Below are 16,745 nucleotides of genomic sequence, written 5' to 3' on the forward strand. Positions count from 1 at the left end.
CAGAAAAGGAGGGAAAGAAAGGGGAGAGAGGAGAGAGAGAGAAGAAAGGGCGACAGTATGTCACCCAGTTTTTCTCCAGGAAAGGTTGGTATAGTCTTTGAGTGGTTAAGATCCACCTATTTGCTAGTTTGATGTCCACAATGAGATGAACTACGTTGTAGCTAATTATACTAAATGGGTTTACCCGCCCTCCCTACCAGACTCAGCAGCTGATGTCAGCCGGTGCACTGTCTCCCCTCAACTTCCCCCAACCCAATGACCAAGAAGGTGAGCAACGTAGCATGTCAATTAGCATTATTGAAGGGGGTCTGTTGGAATCTCTTTTTTCTCTCTCCACCTGTACTTTTACAAAAGCCTATAAAAACAAAGCTATAGCTAAGCTACATAAGCTACAGCCTATAGTCTGTTTTGGATGCTGGGCAGGTTGAAGCATTGAGTGATTTAGTCTGTTTTAATGTCACAGAGATTACTCAAATAATACCTTAAAATCAGATATTTTGATGCTGACTGACAGCAGTTGCACAGGGTTCTTGTGGCCTTTGATGATGGGGCCAATGTGATATTTTTTCATGGGGCCCAAAATCCCTGGCGGCGCCCCTGTCCCTATATTCATGAGTTTTAATTTATTATAGCTTTTATGCAATTGCTTATAGCTGCCATGTGTAAACTGATGATGTGATGGTAATTGTGTGTTTTTATAGTGGCACTCAGCAAACTAAGAATGTTTAGATCAGGTTGAAGTGTGTCTTATTTATTTTCTTTTTTTATTATTATTGCTGAGAACAACGAAAGGCACATCACCAGTTGGGGTACCAATTCAATGATTTGAAGGTACAATAATTTGGGTACATTTTAGAAAATAAGTTATACAGTTTAAGTATGTTTAACAGTGTATTGTATACTGACAATGTGTTTTTAATATTGTTTACTGTTATAGGGCTCTTATGAGTAGTGGTCACTATGAATTAATGTTTAGTATAGCGGGCTCTGTGCAATGAACTTTTGTGGACACAACACAATACTTGGGAGACAGTTTAGTCACCCAGAGACTGGACAGGAGGATTCAAAGTTAAATCCCCTCTGTGTTTTGTGCATGCAGATTTGGGTGATGGTATATCTTTTCATTATTTCAAGCATGATTACTATATTGAGTTTTAAAGTGCGCAGTGTAATTTGTGTGAGATTTGAGGGGTTGTAGTTGCCACTTCTCTGGGTGGTCTGCTATTTATACCAAGCGATTTGTAGTTTTACAAGCATCATCGACCAGTCCTGTTGTGAGTTGTACCACCGCTGATTTAAGGTGGCTACTGTGTAGCTCAAACCCATTTCAGTGTCCTTGTTTATTTGTTTACATTTTGTACCTCAGAAGCTATCAGCCTCTTGTCTCCTTAATTGAGACACTTACCTGTTTATGCTGAACCATCTTAAGGATTAGTTGTTAAAGTGACACAGTGGTCGAGTAATAAAGTGTCAGAACTAACTACTACATAAACAAGCACAGATGTCAAATTGCATATCACAACATGGTGCGGTTTGCCAGAACTAGACCAGTGGTTCCCAAACTTTTTTTTGTTATGCCCCCCTTGTGTGAAAAATGTCTCCCCATACCGTCAGTTGCTTGTTTTTCGACACAAAAGAAACCCTGACGTTTCGGTTCCACTTGTGACCCTGTTTACTGACAACTCTCAGTGCCTTTGGTTGACATACTTGTGGAAAGCGGCTGTGACTGAGTGGGTAGGGTGGGTTGTCTATCAATCGGAAGGTTGGCAATTCGATCCCAGCTCCTGCAGTCACATGCGGCAATGTCCACTGAACCCCAAATTAACCCCAAATTGCCCCCGCTGTTGTTCAGCTGTGTGTTAAACTGCTAATACTGATTGTCCCTTACCATATACCATCAGTGAGTGAATGTCAGAGTGGTCAGAAAGACTAGAAAAGAGATATATAAGTACAAGTCCATTTACCATAGCTGTCTTGGTGAATGTCACTTTGTTAATTTTTCAACCATTACATTATTAGTCTGCTAGTACACATGCCTGGTTTGTTAATCATTCCACTGTGAAAAAGATTGCAACATAAAGACAATAGTTTTGTGCTCCATTTTTCCCCAAGGCCCACATACACACTCTGTGTTCAGTCGTGGTTAATACATTTTACCCAATTTGGAATGTTTTGGGGGTTTGTCTTATCTTTAGCCTTGTCAGTTCATCAGAAATCAGATTTCTGTTAACACCACTAGGAAATGAGTTGTGTAAACTGAATATCCCTAATGCCCACACACTAACATAATGCCTCAAAACATTTATTAAATCACAGTGTTTCTACTATTTCAATATATTTGAGCATCTGGATCATCTCCAGCCCATGGTCAGGTCCCTCTTGGATCCACTCCAGTTTGCCTACAAGCCACACCTGGGAGTGGAGGATGTCATCACCTTCCTACTCAACCGCGTCTACGCTCACCTGGACAAGCCAGCACTGTGAGGGTCATGTTTTTTGACTTCTCAAGTGCTTTTGACACTATCAGGCCAGATCTACTGGGTGAGAAGCTGACAGCGATGCAGGTGGAGGCTCCTCTCGTGTCCTGGATTGTTGACTACCTGACTGGCAGACCACAGTATAAACGCCTACAACACTGTGTATCAAAGAGTGGTCAGCAACACTGGGGCTCCACAGGGGACAGTCCTGTCTCCTTTCTTCTTCACCCTCTACACCACGGTATTCAACTACAACACAGAGACCTGACACCTTCAGAAGTTCTCTGATGACTCTGCTGTAGTTGGATGCATCAGGAAGGGTGAGGAGGCCGAGTACAGGGCTGTGGTGCGCAACTTTGTCACATGGTGCGAGCAGAACAATCTCCAGCTCAATGTGACAAAGACCAAGGAGTTGATTGTGGATCTGAGGAGGGGCAAGACACCAGTGACCCCTGTTTCCATCCAGGGGGCCAGTGTGGACATTGTTGAGGACTACAAGTACCTGGGGGTGTATTTGGACAAAAAACTGGACTGGGGCAGGAACACCGAAGCCGTCTACAAGAAGAGCCTGAGCCGCATTTACTTCCTGAGGAGTCTGAGGTCTTTCAACATCTGCAGGATGATGCTGTGGATGTTCTACGAGTCTGTGGTGGCCAGTGCTATCCTGTTTGCTGTCGTGTGCTGGGGCAGCAGGCTGAGGATAGCGGATGCCAATAGACTGAACAAACTCATCCTCAAGGCCATGCTGTCATGGTGGAGCTTGACTCTCTGGCAGTGGTGACAGACTTTTGTACATAGCTAACTCTAGCTATTCTGTGCTCTGTATATACTTTATTATTATTATTATTTTTTTTTATTATTTTTTTTATTTTTTATTTTTTTTTTTCATATTTTCATCTTATTTTATTCTTTCTTTCTATTAATATTTTGACTTTTGTAATAACTGAATTTTCCCCCCGGGGATAAATACAATATATTCTGATTTTGTCAGCTGATATGCTTTCCATTTATGGGCTTTATTCAATGTTTTGGCCTATAATATTCAACCATATATCCTGTTTTCTACATAGCTTTTGTGCCATGCCTTTCACTCTCTCCTCCAGCAGTTCCTTTCTTGAAATGTGTGTTTTTGCAAGTTGGGTTTTGTATGCTTTACAGAATGTAAAGAAAATAAAATAACTTGTTGAGAAAAATCAATTGTGGAATACTTTCTGTATTAAATATACGTGTAAATTTTAGGTGCTCTCCGGATAGGGATACATGCAGTCTTAGAAGTAAAAGTAAATTTAGAATACTGGGCCGTCATTTATTGTGACTTGACTTGACTTGACTTATTATGTGGAGCTACTTCTTAACCCAATTGTAATTTCTCTTTTACCAAATTGCTTGAGGTTCTGCTTGTGTCCAAAAAAAAACCTGACGAGCAGATGGTGTACAAGTACTCATTCTTGGAAATCACTGATTTAAATCAGCTTAAATCTGCTTTTCAAATATACAGTCAATAACATGGTAATATTCCCTTTTTTAAGCCCCTCCTTCCACAACACTAATCCATATTATCAACAGTAGGCAAATGAAGGAGAGTAAGAGCTGCTTTATCAGTCCAAACTGCATAACCGTCTTGCTCCCTTTTGCCAACATCAATCTCAATCTCCTGGGTCTTTCCCTCTGTGTTCATCCCAAGCGTAGCTGTGCTGGATGAGACTTAACAGACCCTTGGCCCCTCACATCTTCAAGGCTCAGTGTGGTCAAAGTGCTGCCTGATGTCCCACTGACCAAGCCCACCTCTGAGTATCAGTCCAAGGCCTCCCTTTTTCGGCTGAACCCCCCCCCCAGAGGCTTTTTATCCCTTTATCCAGGCATGAGATCAGAATTCCAGATCAGGATTAGGGTCAGTGTCTGGATCAGTTGTATCTGAAGCATATCTCTCCATCTCTCTTTCGCCTCTCTGGCTTTGCTGGTCCACCAAAAGTCGTTTTATCTCGTGTTCTCCTTCTCCTCTCTCTCAGAGATGAGTGACACATCAGAGATAGCCTTCAACTAATCCTATCCTTTATGCTCTGTGAAAGTAAGTTGCCAGCCTGTAGCCCTTTTGCACTTTATTTGTTGTCGTTTGAAATCATACTTAATGTCATGCTCCATGTCTGATGGGAGCTCGGTGCCTTTTTAAATTTCACTCAGTCAGTGATGTGCCTCTCAGAAAAAGGAGAAAGCTAAACATCAAAGCAAGACAAGAATTCTCCCAGTCGAGCTGTTGGTTATTGTTGGAGTCGCTCCAGGAAAGACTTGATGAATGCATTGGCAACGTGCCCTTCAAGTCTGCATTGTTTTTTTGCTGGTCAGTTTTGAAAACTTCCCGCACGGCTGTCATTACCAATCTGGACTCAGGCTTAAAGATGTCCCGCTGAATGATGGACCAACTCGCCTGCTGATGGTTCCAAAAGCTGTATTGACAATAGCTCTTTAAACATCCTATGAACCGAGTAAACTCAAAGTGAAGGAGAACATTTAAACAACCACACACTTTAGCCTTATAAAAGTTTGAAAGGTATTTAATAACAATTTTGATATTTCATATTTTAAACCTCAGAAAGAAAATGAATGAACATTATTATTTCCCCAACAATGACTATTGTTATTTGCTTTTGCCAATTTCAAGGTCAAATAGAGTGCGGCTGGAAAGCATAATAAAGTTGCATTTTTATTAAGCAATGTAGCATGCCTGTACATTTATTTATGTGTTTTAATTTAACAAGCAATAAGTGACATGTCTGTTTTTTGATTCAGAGGTACAGGCTTGATAAGTTTAAATAGAAGAAAAAAGTTCTGCTGGCTGAGGCCAAGGGGCAACCTCCGGCTGTGAGAATTGAAGCTAATGCAGAAGTGCTAAAAACTTCAGTTCCTCGAGGGTCCGCTTGAGGTTGGCTCCAGAAGTACCGGAAACCACATACACACAATTAAAAAAAGCCGATCTTTACAGCAAAAATAAACATGTTTACAGCCTGGTACAAAAAACAAGTGTAGTCTGGATAGCTCATTTCTCTATCGGCACACACTGTACAGGGGCTGGATTTTTTTAAAACGTGGCAATTTTGAAGACATTAAAATTATGAGTTTTCCCTAATGAGATGCACAGCTGACTTGATTGACAGGCAGGAACACTGTAGCTATTGGCTAGGAGGCTAAAGACCCGCCTCTTTACTTCACAGCAGTTAGGTTGAGTTCAGCATTTCCAATATGGCTCCTGCCGAACAATTGGCTTCAAAACAGATTCAGAAACAGGTGGGTGATGTCACAAATACTACGTCCATTATTTATACAGTCTATGGTTGAGGCAAAGTGATCCTTCTTAAAATGAATGTCCCGGGGCGCTGGTGGCCTAGCAGTCTAAGCGCCCCACATACAGAGGCTATAATCTTCATCGCAGAGGTTGCCAGTTCAACTCCCAGCCGCAACCATTTGCTGCATGTCTTCCCCCACTCTCTGCTCCTCACATTTCCTGTCTCTCTACAGCTGTCCTATCAATAAAGGCAAAAATACCCCAAAAAATATAACTTTAAAATGTAAGTCCCAGTGAGTTGTACTCAGGAAAGCACTCATGGAAAGCCCCTCGTCCAGAGAGATTACTTAGTCAGAACTCACTCCTCATTTATATTGTAAATAAACACCAGTAATCAGCATTCCTCAGTTCAGTCTTCATTTGAAAATGAATGCTAACTACTTACTGACATGGCCTGATTAATGTAGCATCCTTGCTAGCTTAAACACACCCATCCTCAAATTGAACAAAACTACAAAATAACACCAGTAATTCCATATTAAGTAATTCCATATTAATCTTTAAAAGAAACAAAACATTTACAAACCTTTTTCCCTTATATGCAGATTCAAAAAGTATTATATTTATGAAAGAAACAAATGTCACCTTATCAACTTTTTCAAACTACACTGGCATTCCGCTTTCAAAATGAAAGCATGTTCGCCTTAGTTACACTGATAGGGAAAATGACAGCCTAAAGAAAGTACATTAAAAATACAAAGGCATGTTAAAAGACTGTTCAGGGCATTAACACATATATCCTGTTAGGAAAGACACTATAGTTTTTTCTCCACAAAAATTAGGCTATAACACATCTGTCTTATGGTCTCATTACATAATACTTTGATGCCATCTTTGTAACTAGATGGCTGGAAGTTTTTTTCTTTACATGTTTTTAATTAATTTCAATCTTAACTTTTTATATATTGTACTTACATTAACAATGTCAATAGTTATGACACTAATACATATTTTTGCCACTGATGATATCATTACATTTTATTGTTGCCATTTGTTATTATCATTTTCTGTTTTCAAGTTTATTTGATTTAATTATTTTAGGTACACTTTCATATAAGCCTTTTATCCTTTTTGAATGGTTTAATCTGTTGAAGCCTATCTGTTTAACACATGCGTACAGAAATATGAATTGTACAATTTGTGTTTTGTTAAGGAAAAAAAATCTTTAAAAAACCTTTCTTCCTTAAAAATATTGTCTGTTTTGGTCACTTGATTGTTTTTTGCCTAATGAAGTTGCTCCCACTCTTTTTCTACACTTATCACCTGTGTTTTCTAGTTTGTCCAGCAGGTGGTGGTAGAGAGCTAGTGATCCCACAGAAACGCATCTACATGAGGTGGAGAATTGTGAGTGTATGTGGCAAGCAGACCCATCGCCAGAGCTTCACCTGACCTCTCACTCCCCTCTGCTGCACACACCTTGTCAACAGGTTGGTCCTTATCTCTCTTCGACTGAACTGAGCCATTGAGTGCACACTTGACCTTGTCATTATCTTGTACCTGGCTTTGTTTCCACTCTGCTTTCTCCCTTTTGTGTGTTTCCTGACTTTCCCTTTCCGCACTATTTGAACAAAGATAAGAAAAGAGTCTATTTACTATCCTCCCCCCCGTACACACACACAAACTTCTATCTTGCTCTCTCCTTTGTTTATGAAAGAAGCCTTGTGTTTATTACAAAGCGAGGCCCCGACCATGACCTTCCATGGCAGTTTGCGCTCGTCACACTAAGTCTTCTTCCTCTCATTTGGAGCAAAGCGGAAGGGCACAGGATCTTACTTTTTTATCTGAGTACAAAGCATATTTTATGTTGTATATTGAGGCTCTCTTCCTGTTAAACATCACACAGACTACACACAATGAACTAACTTGGACTATAAAGAAAGGCAGGAAGAGGAAGGCCATTAATCTCACCCTTTATGTGCCACCTAAAGCCTGATTAAAGAAATGTCCATTCAAGAGCAATGTGCTGCAGACTTAATGTTGCAGGTATATATTCATAGGTGTAGGCCTAACTGTAATTAACATATTCTCAGTTACAGTAATACTTTTTAGAAAATACACAATCCCTATTCTCAGATTTAGTTTAAGGATACAGTGTCTGAAAAGTCTTGGTGTTAAAAGTGTTTTCGTTTCCATCTGTATTCATTCACTTGCGTTTCAACATGCTTGATTGTATGCAAATAACTTCATGATGAGACAAAAAGAAGCAGCACACCTCGGATCCCATTGGCAGTCACCTTACAGTTGTTTTAGCTTTATTACCTACTATATACAAAAACCAGCATACAAGTGCTGATAGCAATCCAATCTTGGGTGTTGTTTCTCAAGTCAATTTTTAAGTTGCTTGTTGTCTGTAAACAGTGGCAGCATGCCAAAAAGGAAGTTATGGCTGTATGGTGTTTATCACTGTCTGTTTGCCACACCAGAGGCCCATAAGAGTTGTCTGTCACTCCCAAAGGTTACATCATCATAAGATTATAGCCAATAGGTTTTCAACATAGTTGCATAAAACTGTATAAAACTTGGACCTGGTCTTGGTAGCATCACCAATTGGTTTCTGAGAAGTATTGTGAAGCCATCTTGGAAATGCCAACCCAAACCTAACCTGGAGTCGAGGCCATAGACTTGCTACCTAGCAAACAGCTACAACCTGTCTGTCAAATAAGCCACATCAAGGCATAAAAAGAAATGTAGATTTCAAGAATAGAGTTGTAAATCAACAAGAATAAAGTTATGATTTTATGAGAAAGAAATAATTACTAGCTTTAGTTAATCTAAAGGCTAACGCAACATATAGCTGAACAGCTGAAGTCAAACAGCGGCTGCAGAAGCAAGCTGCCTACTAGCCTGCTCTTCTTCAAAACAGACTCTTGTAGGCTTTTGCAAAATCAATTCAGAAACCTGATACTTATGACACTGCTGTGCTGACAGGCTAAAAGATTGAGTATTCAATTCTGTATGAAACCTTGACCAAATTGTAATTTCACAAGATGCTCCAAGTTCTTCTTTGTACTTCAGGCTGCCCTTCTGAGCTGTCCCTTCAAAATAACCTCAGGGCTAACCATAGCCTAGTATTATAACTTTTCTCATAAGATTACAAATTAACTTGTACATTTTAGAGTGTATTTTTGTAAATTAACAACTTTAATTTTGAAAATCTCCAGGGTTTTTTCTGTCTCTAATACTCTGTGTTCAAATGTGTTCAGGGTTTCCTTGGCTTTCAAAGCCTTGAGCAAACACTTGAGGAAGTGTTGTTTTTTGCACTTATACTTTGGCTTCACTTTTCAACTCTGGAGGTTGCTGCTTGTTTCAGAGATGCAGACTTTATTCTTCTGATGAGTTGGATGACAATGTTGATTCCACACTCTAACCATCAAATATTGAGCTCAAGTCTGGAATATTCAAGCTTAGCTCATGTTAAAACAGGCACAAAAAGCTGGCCTGACTCTGTCTTTCAGGTGTTAAAGCTAAGATTTGTTGCCGCTCATTACCCCACGTTCCTTATTAAAACAACGTATGAGCTTCACAGTAAACTCACTCTTGGCTAACCTGGCTCCGGCAAAGGTATAGACTAAGCTGTTTTCTCTCTACTATAAGAACAGCTTATTCTATCCACAACAACTTTTATTATTGGCATAAGCGGATAAATTAATATTTTTTAGCAAATCCTTTCAAGTAATAAAACAAAATATTGCCTTATTAGCTAGCCTGGCTCTATGCAAAGGTAAGCTAGCTGTTAATATCCTCCTTAATGAATTAGCTGACCGCTGGTGCTAGCTTTAAACAGATAAATTCTCAGCATGAAGATGAAATGTAATTTTCCCTGAAATGGAAAAAAACATCCTTTAATATTCTAGAACCATCTTACCTCACCTGTAGCTATCAAGACTTTGTGGGAAGATACAGGCTATTGTGTCTTCTCAGCTAGCAGGCCGCTGGCTCAGGTCTTATATTGAGTCAAATAGATGAATTGCTGATTAAAATAATTCATATAAAAATTTCAATCAATAAATAAGACATGTAACAATTGTTGTGAGAAAGCTCTGTAAAGATTTGGATAACTAACCAAAACTGTTAGTAGAAAATAAAACCACTTTTGGATTGTTTTACGTGTGTCTGTGAACTACACATACTATGAGCAAAGGTTTATTGAGAGAATTATACAAAACCTGTAGATAATTAAAATGGAGGCCTACAAATGTCACATTTTCAATAAAATGCAGCAAAGAACTGATTCATTTTATTCCAAAGTCTTGCAATGGAATGAGCATTATCCGTCATGCCCTAGTTTTCTGTAGTGAGAGGCAGAAATTGCTCTATTTCTTTCTCGTCAGACATTAAATAAGTGTAAGGAAAGTGTAATGGAGGTGGATGTGCTTGAGTTTCAAAGTCACTTTTGGAATTACAATGCGCATATGCTACAGATAAAGCAAGCCTCAATATTATCTGTCCATCAAAAGGTTCACTGACAGCGCGAGGAGAGAAGTTGCTCTCCTTTGATTCTAATGCTAAGAGCATAATTTATGTAAGATGTTTGAATGGCTTTTCGAGTAAGAATAGATTAAAGGAAGTTTCATGCTTGAGGAGCCAAAAAAGTGCGTGCAAAGCACTGTTTTTAAAACTCCTGGGGCTGCAGGAGGGTTGATGAACAGGGCGGGTGCAAATGGTGATTAGCTGAAGCCATTTATTACGCTAACAAAACAGTGTGCCAATCACGACCATCCCTTGAGTTTTCCCTATCTTTTCTGTAAATATGAAAGACTTTGTCCCGATAGTGACTTCAAACGTGGCAGCGGCAGGCCCCATACCAGGCCATGGCGTCTCCCTCAGCCCTACCCCTCCACACATCAAACCACAGCTGACAAAAGCAGCTCTAGGTGGCATAATGAGACGCACCGAGCCTTTCAACTATGTGTGAAGTGTGACATTCTCTGTCTTCTCGTGTCATCTGTTGACACTATGGCCTGCGTGTGTGAGGAGTTGACTGGACAGTGCAGACAGCCCCCCTCTCTCCTTGGACACTAGCCACGAGGGCAGCATCAAAGCACTGCTAGTTCCTTAGGTCAACAGTCAGGGCCATGTACAAACACATGCACACAGACTACCACGCAACCAACAACTACATCAAAAGAAGACAAGAACAGTTTTGGTGCAGCCCTCCCCCTCGTGGCTTCCTCAAGATTGTTTCTTCTAAGTCCACAGGAAGGCCTGCAGACCAAAACATCAACTGATAACTCAATTTTTATGAATCCTTCTTGGGAGGCTGTGCAGCATAGCTGCAAAGTGGTTTCAAGTCTATGTCTCATGCACACGTGCACCCTCTCAGTTATGAGATACCAGAAGGCATGCTCCTGTCTTGTGACTGACTCTGTGGTATTTTTGGAGGTGATGAAGGCTATTATCAGTGGATTAACAGACACTAAGATGGTGGGGGCTCGCCGTGTTGGAACATACTGCCCTAATTCTCCCCGCCTGTATACCAAGTATCACCCTTGTCCACTGGCCAACAGATAAGATCGCTTGGAGAGAAGGGAGCTATGCAACCGCTCTCTGCACCTCTCATATGACCCGCATGCAAGAGCCAAAAGTAAAAGGCAAGTTCATTAAGCCATGCTTTATCCTACAGACAGCTTTTCTCTAAAATAGAGAAAATCTATGCTCTGAATCCTCCTGAGGCACATGAAGTAGCATTCAACATGTCACAACACAGCCAAAAAGACAAAGACTGGTTTCTGCTCCCTGGAAGCACACACACAAAAACAGCTGCATTCATATTCAGCAACCATTCATCTCAATTCATGGCATAATACAATCGGACAGGTGGATTGATAATCTAATATGGCTTAGGTTTTTTATCCTATTCCTCTCACTTTTCAAATAGTTTACTCAGAGCCTGAGGGTGTGAGCCATCCTGTTTTCTATGGCCGCCGAATTACCTCAGAGCATGCAGTGCCTCGCTCGCTGCCAGAGAGGGAGGCGAGTATTGTTTTCATGACAGAGATCAATGGCTGGGTGAATGTGCTTTAATTCTGCAGGAGCTCCTCTCCCAGGCTAATAAATGCAAGCCTCCCTGCTGACTGGGCTGTCGTGCTGAGCCCAGCGGGGGTCAGCCTTTTTGTGTTCCTGTGCCCAAATTATGGAACCATCAATACGCTCCCTGGAACCAGTCAATAGAAGCCCGCTTTGTGGCGGAGGGGAGACCAACTTCAAGGCTAATCAAAAAAAGGGGAAAAAAACTAAGCTCTGACACATTTACCAAATAAGATCAGGATCAGAACGTAGAGATGTATTATACATTCAAATATTCAGCTTGTATTACTTGTGCAACAGATATTGGGTGTGTCTCACCAAAGGGATGCATCTAGCCAAACCTGTTTGGAACACTTTGTTAATAATTACTTACAAGTTGTAAATTCCTCTGCAGTGTGAGGCAGGCGGTACATGGTGTCAGTGCACTATAATTGTGCTTTGAACATGAAACAACAATCATTGTAGTTGTTTCCTCAAAGTCTATGAAGGGACAAAACAGAGGCGATGGCAGTGATAGCTAAAGGCAAGAGCATTTATCAAATGTTGTCAAAATAATTCAAGCTGGACTTAAAAATAATTGGTGACTTTCAAAACTTACTAATAGCACAATTAACCAGAAACATTTTAAAACACTGCTTTGCTTTTAGGATCCCTGAAACACTGCTGTTTATCCAAGTACAATATTTCTGCTGCCAGAATCAGGGGTTGTGACACACTTTCTTTTGACAACGCATAGGCGATGAAAAAACTGTTGTCATGCATGAGTGTGTTTCCATACTGCCTTAGTGCTGCTTGTAGCATCAAGTGAATTATTGAGTATCCAGCTTCAAAAAGCTTGTAAAACTCTGTCCTCCTCAAAATCTCAAACTTTTTTCTTCCCCTCTTCCCTTTTCTCTCTCTCTTTTATTTTTGTTGGCTTCTCAAACATGAAGTTGTCTCCGGATTTTCAAACGGGTTGAAAAATAAGAGTTTCCCCAGCTTGCAAGCGCATTCAAAGGGCGCGTTCTTCAGATGTGCCACCTTGCAGCGTGGTGGTGGCTGTGCAGGAACAGGATCATTCAGATATGCTAATGGATCAGCGGGGTAGCTCCAAGCGCGGCTTACCCCGCTTTAAAAGACAGCTGCCTTCTCCCTTTCTTTTCATGCCCCACTCTCAGCCTGCCTCTCTCTTTCCCACTCTACATTGATAGCAGGTTGAAATTTAATAACCATTACATTTCTACTAATTAGACAGATAGAGCAATTAGCCGGGTGCATGTAAATCCAGGTTGTGAAATATGTCGGACAAAGAGAGTTCAGAGGATGAGTTTGGGCAGTCGTTGCATGCAGCTGAGGTTAGAGTCGGCGCAGTGTAATGATATCATGCTCAATGCCGAGAGCTGCATATAATAGAGCCTGTGCCCATCGGCCCTCCCCTCGCTAAAGTGGCCCTCTGTGTCACTGCCTGTGTATGAGCTGTTGGCTCTGCCGCCCAAGTCCCAGTCCCACACTCTCCTGGGCTATCTATTCTCTCCAGCCAGAGTCATGCTGCGCAGGAATCCTGGGTGATTGGGTTTCTTTCAGGGGCCTTATAGTCAGTCATAAATCGCAGGGGATCCTGCCCGGCCCCTCGCTCTCGCCCCTAACCCTGGCTCCAGCTGGCAGGGGACGATTGTTGGAGAGCCGAGGTCATTGCAGGGTCGCTCTCTGTGGCGCTTCTTAACTCCCCTTGCCTATTTTTTCCCTCCCCTCTTCTCCACTATTTCCCCCCCTTTTCTCTCTGTCTCCGGGCTGAGGTTGCTAGGGCCTGGTATTTGCTTTTTAAGACCATGTTGTAATTACAGAGAAGCTCTACTCCCCTTGCTGCCTCTGGCTCCCTCTCCTCTTTTTCTATCACTTCTGATTGGTGGTAAGAAGCTATACTGGGGCCATCTCACCCCCCACAACAGGCCTTTGTGCTTCCTCTTCCCTGGGCACACACTGACCTGATTCATTCACATCTTCTAACCTTTACAGAAGCAGAAAAGGTCCAGGGTGGCCTCCTCACACCAGTCGGACAGCAAGCAGAGGAGTGGAGGTGGGAGTCACCTCCAGAGAGGAAATGGGTGATCCAAGCATTTCTCCAAACAGCTCCTGAAAAAACGAACTGTAAGAAATGACAGATACTACATTACTGCAGCGGTACGTTGAAGGATTGGTGGATGCGTAGTTTTTGGGGTATACTTCTACTATGTCTTAGAATCAGTGGAGAATTTAAATTGCATAAAATGTCATCCTATTTACTCTGACAACACAACAGGTTTCCACAAACTCAGACCACATTTCTGCAGCCCATTGCTGCTTTGGGTTTTTTCTTTTGTTGGACCAGAAGTCTATATTTGCTGTTTTAGGAGAACTACACCACAGAGAACATCAGAGGCATCTCTGTAATGTATTTTCTGTGGGATTGCACCCCTCTGCCAACATCTGGGACCATAAAACAAGATCAAAAAGTGACAGAGAAAACAATACAGCAATGACAACAAACAATCTAACCATTGAGCAATGAGAGGAGGAAGAGGATTAGTCCCTAAACTATCCAGTTTCTCTTGTGGTTGATCTTTTTTCTATCTTGAATCCATTTGTAATATAGCAAAAAGAGCTGTAGGCACAAACAGCAAAACATTTAACCTCCCATAGTGCAACATTTAGTGCAGCTGCTGCTCGAAGTGACGAGGGCCTAGGAGGAAGAGGTCTGAGATGCAGCCTCTAATCATAAAGTCACTGTATATGTAACCATTAAAATACTGTCTGAAACTAAATGATTATCTCCGCATCACAAACCCTTAACAGTGAATCATTTGATGCAGTGCAGAGGCTTGTATTCCCCCTAACATCCCTCAAAGCAAACACAACCAAAATATCACAAAAATGCATACAGAGTGTCGCTATAGAGGCACTTTCATATGTGTGGAAACGTGCCACCATCTTTGAGTTGTTCCCTATGAAATAGGATTCAGGCTTGGGAAAAGCCATTGTTCTATTTCAGTTTGCTTGAATCTTTTCTGTTGCATACTAGCTCGCCGCTTCACCGCTCTGACTTCTGACAAATAGCATCTGCACCAGGGACGCCACTTCCTCCCATGAGGCAGATGGGAACAAACCCTGTATAATCACTTCAAATAAACAGGATGCCATTAATTGTTTGCCCTGTCAATTGAAGTATGTCCCTTGGTATTCAATGAGAACTTGATTAATCATTTTAATGGTCGACTTATTGGTTGCCAATGAGGAGAGATAAATTGTCTGGCAAAGAACGAATCACTGGTTGAAGCCCATATCACTCTGTAGAGGCCGAGTTATTTGAAGCTATAGACGGTCAGCCCATTTATACTCTAGCTCTACCATAACAACATGTTACTGGTGCTGAAGGAAACTACACCATCCTGTTCCCATTCAAGAGTATTTCATTCAACATCATATTCTCCCTTGCAGTAGAGCCCTAAACTAACCAAAACTTCATTAAGAACTGGTCAACAACAAAAGATGCCAAGACTCGGATCACATTCCAAGATGTTGCTCTGAAACACAACCTTAATATCAAAGGTGTCACCTTATTACTACAGTTGTGCAGTGGTCTACAACTGCTAGAGAAGAAAAGACGACTCCACTCCAGCAGAGGGCAGTAGTCTGTTTTCATCATTCAAAAAGAAATGTTATTTTAAAGCAGCGTATGCCCACTACTTATTTACTACTCTTGCTTGTAACTTACACAGCGTTGTCGTTACTAACGTATAAGTTTGCTAGGTTATGGATGTCACTGACTCACTCAACCCTTGATGATTTGCTTGTGACGCACCAGTCATTTGTTTGGTTTCCTCCTCGCTCTCTCAAATTGCTTAATGGGGGGATTGCTATCAATGACACTGGAACAGCCTACATGATAATAAAGTAAGTAAGTAAACTTTATTCAGTATAGCATCTTTCACAGAGCATAGTCACAAAGTGCTTCAATATCGACAATACAATGTGCCATAAATAGAACAATAATAAAGCAGACAAAATAACAACAAATTACAAAAGCTGTAATTTGGTCAAAAGCCATAACAAACAAATGTGTCTTAAGATGCTTTTTAAAAGTCTCAGTGGAAATAGCACAGCACACTTGGGGCGGAAGTTTGTTCCACAGAGTTGGAGCCACATCCTCAAAGGCACGGTCACCTCACACGAGGCACAGCAAGCAGACCCTGGTCTGAGGATCTGAGGGGTCTACTGGGGATGTAACGGTGGAGCATAAAAGAACCAAGCTGCAAATTCTGAATGCCTGTCATCAAATTCCACCATCATTCCCTTACCAAGTCCTATTACCCCTGACCTAGTGCCGGACAACTCCAAATAGCAGTCTGGAGCTCCTGCTCCAAATGTGAACTTGACTTGGTGTCTTCTTTGGTGAATCAGACTTGAACACCAAAAACTCAAAACTCAACTCGGACTTGAGGTTTGACTCGACTATGAAGCTGGCTTCAAAAAAAGGTTAATAAAAACAGGTTCACAACTCAGAGATTAATTCAACTTTTTATGATGGCGTGTCTGTTTTGCTATGCTGGTAAAGCTTCATAAGATCGTTAATTTCCCTTTTGCCTGTTGATTTTTTTTTACTTTGTTTAAATAAGAATTATCAATATACTAATATCAAATATTTACACTTCAATTAAGAAATGCTGAAGGGGAGATTGAATTTACGCACGAAAGCTACCTCAGAGGTGAGCTGTTGTCTTCAGATCTCTGTAGATGTCTGAACATGTCTGTAAAGTAAAGTAATACCAAAAATGATTGTTAGCTGCAAACAAACACACAAAAAACAACAGTGTCAACAGTACATCCCACAACGGACTGCTCTGCACTTAGGAATGAAATTCAAACATGACAGGTATGGCGAACAT

General features: G+C 41.1%; 1 long non-coding RNA gene across 1 annotated transcript; it reads left to right on the forward strand.

Moving 5' to 3' along the window:
- The first annotated feature begins 52 nt into the window (after positions 1-52).
- Positions 53-15,854, forward strand: LOC117819410. The gene is made up of 4 exons (XR_004632549.1): positions 53-84; positions 201-267; positions 7,094-7,244; positions 13,840-15,854. It is a non-coding gene; the product is annotated as an uncharacterized LOC117819410 (long non-coding RNA).
- Positions 15,855-16,745: the final 891 nt, after the last annotated feature.

Source organism: Notolabrus celidotus, chromosome 9, assembly GCF_009762535.1.
Source record: "Notolabrus celidotus isolate fNotCel1 chromosome 9, fNotCel1.pri, whole genome shotgun sequence".
Classification (NCBI taxonomy): domain Eukaryota; kingdom Metazoa; phylum Chordata; class Actinopteri; order Labriformes; family Labridae; genus Notolabrus; species Notolabrus celidotus.